The sequence below is a fragment of the Lagenorhynchus albirostris genome, chromosome 1 (assembly GCF_949774975.1).
Source record: "Lagenorhynchus albirostris chromosome 1, mLagAlb1.1, whole genome shotgun sequence".
In the NCBI taxonomy this organism is placed as follows: domain Eukaryota; kingdom Metazoa; phylum Chordata; class Mammalia; order Artiodactyla; family Delphinidae; genus Lagenorhynchus; species Lagenorhynchus albirostris.
The window spans coordinates 39664257-39671424 of record NC_083095.1 but is presented as its reverse complement, the minus strand read 5'-3'; positions in this window follow the sequence as shown (position 1 = coordinate 39671424).

Below are 7168 nucleotides of genomic sequence, written 5' to 3'. Positions count from 1 at the left end.
TGTTAAAACTTAATCCCCAACGTGATGGTATTTGGAGGTGGGTGGGGCCTTCGGGAGGTGATTAGGTCATGAGAGTGGAGCTCTCATGAATGAGATTAGTGCCCTTATAAAAGAGGCCCCAGTGAGTTCTTATTCCCTCTCCTCTCTGTGAGGACACATGTGAGAAGATGGCCCTCTGTGAACCAGGAAGCAAGTTCGCATCAGACACTGAATGTGCCATTGCCTTGATCTTGGAACCACCAGCCTCCAGAACTGTGAGAAATAAATGCTTGTATTTTCAGGCACCAAGTTTATGGCCGTCTGAATGCGTTAAGACAGAGGGTGAATTTTTTTTTTTCCAGAGGGTGAATTTTAGTAGCGTGTTGAGGATTAAATTGGAAGTGATGCACTGTGGATGGATCATTCTTTTCAGAAGTTTGCTTGAGGAGAGAAACTGGATGGTTTGGTGAGAGGGAAGCACAAGATCAAGAGGTCAAGACGTTTAAAGGGTTAGAAAATAGAACTAAGGAGAATGACATAAAAATGAGTTACTAAAACCATAAATTTTATTCTACCTTGAAATATATTATTATTGCAGATCAATGTTTTAAAACTTAGTTACATTTCCCCTTACACTTATCCAGCTCTGTTTTCTTATATCAAATGGAAAAAATATTAAATACTCAGAGGTAAAGTGAAGTGGGTATTTTATTTCCTGACAGCCATACTTCCCTCCTTGTCCAAGAGTTATTCCTTAAATAAAACACAGATCTGAAAAATTATATCTTGTTATTTTAGCTAAAACAAACAAGTATTTTGACAGAGAATCGGAGTTACTTAGCTTGGAGGCAAGAAAGCAACTATGTGGCCCCATAACTCTTGGAGCTTTTTCTTATGATATGAAGAATTAATTATTGAGAATTGTGACCAGTTCTTATCTTTATGAAGGATAAAAAGAAGGCATGGACTTCATTTTTAAACAGAGGTCTTTAGATCTAAATAAGAGCCATTTATTAAACAAGTTTTTTTGTTTTTGTTTTTGTTTTTTTGCGGTACGCGGGCCTCCCACTGTTGTGGCCTCTCCCGTTGCGGAGCAACAGGCTCCGGACGCGCAGGCTCAGCGGCCACGGCTCACAGGCCCAGCCGCTCCGTGGCATGTGGGATTTTCCCGGACCGGGCCACGAACCCGTGTCGCCACCAGGGAAGCCCTATTGAACAAGTTTGTTAGCACTGCCTTTGTTTCTTAGTGGCTGATCTCTCAGCATTTAGTAGCTTATCAAGGCCTCCACTCTCCATTGTCAGAGAAGACCAAAGCGGAAACTCCCGGGTCTGAAGTTCCAGGTCTCCAGGCAGTTTTATTACCCTGTGAGGAAACGCTTACTTGGGTCAAATGTTCTCCAGTTTTAGGTTGTGTTGGAAACACCTGGGGAGCTCATTTAATATGCATGTTCCAGGGTCCCACTGCTACAGCTTCTGATCCAGTAAGTGCTGGTTGGAGTCTGAGAATATGCATTTTTAGCAAGTTCTTGGGGGGTGATTCTAGACCCGTTGCGCTGAGGCCCATACTTGGTGAACGTTGGCCGACTCCCGCCTTTGGCAAAAATCGAGAACTCTTAGGATGCATTCTCTGGCCCCTGCACGCCCCTCCTCCAGGCACACATAATCCCAGGGTTCGTATACGATGCTTGAGCTTTTTAGTATTATTTCTATAACTATGTATTTTTTACTTTAAAAAAAAAAGTGCTAAAATGTACTTTAAACAAATAAGCTGCCCTTCATCACTATTAAGAAAAAGAGGGCTTCCCTGGTGGCGCAGTGGTTGAGAGTCCGCCTGCCAATGCAGGAGACACGGGTTCGTGCCCCGGTCCGGGAAGATCCCACATGCGGCAGAGCGGCTGGGCCCGTGAGCCATGGCCGCTGAGCCTGTGAGTCCGGCGCCTGTGCTCTGCAACGGGAGAGGCCACAACAGTGAGAGGCCCGCATACCGCAAAAAAAAAAAGAAAAAGAAATTAATGTTGCATTCATAAAGAGTTTTGAACAGCAAAGCCATCATTTTGACCTATTTTTCTGCCTGGTTCCCCGACTCTCTCTTACTTTTTCCTGAGACTGGCTGTTCTCCCTTACCTCTTCTAAATTCCACCTTAGATTTCTTAAACATTTACCTGGCATCATGTATGGACCAGCTAAGAGGCAACTGCAGTGGGAGACAGGCAACCATAAGCGCTGTGATTTTTTTAATTTTAAGCCCTTGATTCTCTCCAGCAACTGCTGGGAACTTAATCACCAAACTGCAGGGCCAGGACCCAGGCCTTCCCTCCACTTTCTGGACCGGACTTGTACCTGATTAGCCCATCCCCTGTGTGACTTGCAAGGGTTAAATCAGAGCATGATCTACTTATTATCTAATGCCTATTTTGAAAAAGCTGTCTCTGTCTATTACCATCATCCATATCATATCTGAATGTTCTGAGAGTTCAGATGCTTAGGACAGATAGAGAGTCCAAATGAAAATCAAAGGCAAGTTTTACATAAAACAAACAAAAACTCCTCGCTTCTCTTGTCAGATATATTGCTCAGAAGCTCGCAGGCTACATGCACAAATCATAGTTAATTTTTCTATTTTCACCTACTCTAACAAAGAGACAAAGCAATAGCTTTTTCAACCAAAACTAGTCTCTGCCGTGATGCAGACCCACAGAAAGTGGCTGCAGCCCCTCCCCGCTCCCTGCTCTCAGGCTTGTTTATAGCCAGAGTGCTGATAAAGTCAACAGGATGTGGTCACAGGTCAAGGTTCAGAGGGCCTATACGGTGATTTCCATGCCACGTGTACGCCATGTGTATAAGAGGTATTTGTCCTCTCTTATTCTGGAAGTGAACTCAAGCAACATGGATGGTGACATTTGAGTCACAATTATGGCAAAGTCAGAAAAGCCCTGCAGCAGTAATACTTCAGTAATCACCTTAGCTAAAGCATTTTATGAACACATGGTTGGTCCAGTCTTTTCCCTGTCCCGACTCCCCTTATGGATACACAGCCCCAAGAGCAAACGTTCTCCCAGGCCATTCGAGCCTGTCCTCCTACTTAGGTCTTCAGGGGCTCCAGGCCCTGGGCCTCTGCATTCTCCCAGTCCCTCCTCACTCTTGCTGTGGCTTCATTTATCCTTCCAACCCACTGAGCCCTGTGGCTAGTAGCTATGGGGACACGGTGACCTCGAATTCCTCTGTCTTTTAGCCTTCCTTCAAGTCCCATCTCCTTCCATCCCCTGCTTTCCCCAGTGATGCTGGAGAAAGCTTCCACATGGCTGCCTTGCTTCCTGGGCTCCCGAGGCCTAATTCCAGGTGGGTCCTTGCTGTGGACCGGAAGTCCTTTTCTTCTATTCATCCCTTGGATTCCCTTTCACCTTCCTAACAGAGGCAGTTTAAACCGTTCCCACTGTCCTAAGCCCTCAACCTTCTCTCTGCTCCCTTCCTTCCTGGCAACTCAGCATGCGTCCAACGTTACAGGGAACTCTGGGGCCACGGAGCACGCCTGCACTCCCTCAACCTCCCTCTTCCAACCACAAAGAGGACCTTCATCAGCCTGTTTTCCTCAACTTAAGTTTCTGAGACGAAAAATGCATCTTTCTCTCCAAGGTGGAACTCTGTACACTGGTGATGCCAGCCACTCTCATCCAAAACCTATTCCCGCCTTTCTCTGTATTTCAGGTCCTTTCTCTGCGGTCGCTCCTTCTTCTCCCCTTGGAAGTGTGTTGGAATCCTAGCTTGATATGGACTTAGGTTGTTTTCACTCCTAATATGTAACTTTATTTACCATGTCTCTTTTTAAAAAAATTTATTTATTTTATTTATTGTTTATTTTTGGCTGTGTTGGGTCTTTGTGGCTGCACACAGGCTTTCTCTAGTTGCAGCGAGCAGGGGACACTCTTCGTCGTAGTGCGCGGGCTTCTCATTGCAGTGGCTTCTCTTGTTGTGGAGCACGGGCTCTAAGTGTGCGGGCTTCAGTAGTTGTGGCACGTGGGCTCAGTAGTTGTGGCTCGTAGACCTTGGCATCTGTGGCCTTAGTTTGTGTAGAGAACTCATATGGGCCCAAACCTTGGCTTTTGAGTTTCAAAAGCTAAGGTCCACATACAAGACACAGATTTGCAAGAAAACTGGGTGTTTTAACAGTCATTTTTCCAGCCTCTTATTGGGAGACAGATTTCCTGGGCCATGGAGAGAGGAAGGGTCATCAAGGAGAGAACTGAGGAGATTCTTAACAGCCCTTCCCTACTCTCTTCTTCCTGTTGACAGAACCTACCTCATGTCAGAGAAGCTCAAAATAACAGACATTTGCTTTCCCAGCCTCCACTGCAGCTATAGTTGATGGAGGGAGCTTTTCACAAAGATTGTCTTCCCTGACTGCAGAGAGAGATGAGAAGGAATGCCCTCCCCCTCCTTTTGGAAAGTTGTCCTGTGAGGACATGAGGTTTCATTTTACTGTGATCATGAGCGGGGACTGCTGCCAACAGACTCAGAAGGGCTGAGGAGGAAGAGGGAAGGAGTCTGACTTTCCACTGACACTGTTGAGATGCCAAACTAACCAAGGGACCACCCACCTTTGGATTCCTCACAATAGGAGACAATACAACGTTCTTACTGTTTAAGCCACCCTTATGCATTGTATGTAGTTGAAAACATCCCGTACTCATTCCTTTTACTTTCTTAGAGAAAAGTCCTCTTGCTAATGACCGGTGGGGGATGATAGAACTTACAGATAGATTGGGGCAATTGAGACTTAGGGGGATCTTTGTCTAACACCGTATTAAACACGTCCTGTTTGTTGGCAAACCATGCAGAGTTCCTCTTCATCACTACAGTAAAAGAATAACAAAAAAGTGATTGTGTGTGTGGCTTGTTAGAAAAGGCCTGAGACTCCTTCCCAGGTTTACCTGTTTCCCCAGAATGGCATGGGCACGTCATGCTTTTTCCCCTCAAAAGCAATGGGAAGGTCAAGGAGAAAGAGTCAGACCCGGAGAGGCTTTGGGTGTGGGCAAGAGGACAATGGATGCCGCACTGGTGGACAGACAACTGGGGGTCATTCCTGACTGAGGAGGTCTGATGAGCTCTGAAATTCAGACAAGTGGTCCCTCACAGGGAGGACACGGTGCCCGAGGGCCAAATACCTCTTCACATTCCTGATGCTTTATAACCCTTTCCTCCAAATGTTTCCACAACTGCAAGAAAAAGTGGGGAGGGAAGTCTCTGAATTGCCTCTGAATTGATGGAGTTTATCGCGAACTGACTCAAATCAAGGTTCCTAACAATAGGTGGAATTCGGACTTGGGCCAGAAAATTAACTTAGCTGTAGAAAAGCGAATTTCTTTCTTTTACATATTTGAATATAAGGGCAGAAGTATCTTTCCTTCTGAACAATCCTCTATCTTAAAAACAAAACAAAAAACCAATCTCACCTGAAGCCTGTTCTCCTCTGAAGCTCTCCATTCCTCATTCCCTGTACTGCCAAACTTTTGGAGAGAATTATCTACACCAGGGCCTCTACCTCTTTGAGGTCTACTTATTCCTTAACCCTCCTCGTCTGACATCTGGCTCCAGGCTAATAAACTTGCTTTCGAACTGGTCATTCAGAAAACCATTATTGAACTTATACGTTGAGTTATGATTTTTCCTCTTTCTGACTTACACAGGTAGGCTCAATTAATGAATAAAGAACCTCACCAATGTTCTACTGACCCTTCATATGACTTCAACCCAAATCACCATCTTCCCCCTCAAATCAGCTTAACCTCCTGGTTTGTGAGCCTCAAAACTCCAGGGTCATATTTAATCCTCCCCCCCCGCCCCACCCCCCCGTTCTCCATCTAACCCATTTCAAGTCTTTCTGCATTGGGGCCTACCACAGAGGGTTGGTGTGAAAGCCAAATGAGTCAGATCTCTGAGGTTAATTATAAGTGTGCTTCAGAATCACCTGTGTTAAACACAAAACGATCAAAAACAAACAACAAAAAATTGATGCCCTCAGTCCCACTTCAGATGTACTGGCTCTGGATATGGGGCCCAATCAGAATATCCATGTCTCCCTCATCTGTGCTCTGTGGATGGATCAGAAAGGAGTCCTGGCTTGTTCCCTGGTTGCTTTCTGTGTCTGCCCAGCCAAATGGGAGCTGCTTCTGCCCCTGCCTTACTTCAGGGTCTTCTCAGTGTCTAGCCCAGGGCTGGGGTGATCCCTACTGGGATCCCTACTGATTGGGTGGAAGGTGCTTCCCCAAATGCAGCAAACAGATGTGTCTGTAAGAAGTAAACAGCCACCATATACTTCAGGACACATGTTTGAGTCATTTGATTGTTTACATCAGGGACATGGGGGGGTCTCAGGTACCACTCCCCCTGATATACCAAGAGCCCATCGGAAATTGGTTTCTGGACTTCAGGAACATTTATACATCTCTCACAGATGGCTTCAGCTTGGAGCCCTCCTGAATCATGAAGGGCCTGGGAGGCACAAAACTCACTCATTGGCTCCCTCATTCAGTCTGATTCAGGGTACTCGAGGATCCACTCACAGTCAGCTGGTAGGGCTGGGTTGGGCCGGTGGTCATCTGTTAATCAGCTGCTCATCCAGGTGGCGTCCAGTTAGTTGGCCATTTATTCAATCCTTCATTTATTCACGCAGGCCTCCGTCATATAGCCATTCACCCACCCACCCAACAGATATTTACTGAGAGCCTACTATGGGCCAGACACTGATTTCACACTGGAGACAAAACAGATGGTTAACACGAGAAGCACGGGACCCTTGGAACCTACCAGGGTAGTGTTGGGCGGGTTTCCCAGGAGCTCTCCGGCCAGGAGATTAGTGTCCTGCACCTGGCTGAGCGGCGCCTCCCACTCTCAACTCTCTTTTCCTGCTTTGCTCCTTCCAGCGTTTGGAGGTGCCAAGCCGCAGGCAGGAAGGTCGAGGCAAGGATGAGGTGGACATTGGAAAAGGTGAGACGGAAACGAGAACGTAGCGGGGAACGTGGTGGGAAAGGAGCGCGGCCGGGAGCGTTCTTCCAAGGGGCTGCGTTCATTGTGTTAGGGGGAGGGTCGCGGAGGGAGGACAAGCGCTTCGAGGCGGGGAGGGGTGAGTCAGCCGCCCGGCTCCGGGGCTCGGCGGGCTCTGCCCGCGGGCCTGGGCTCTCGGGGCGCGGGG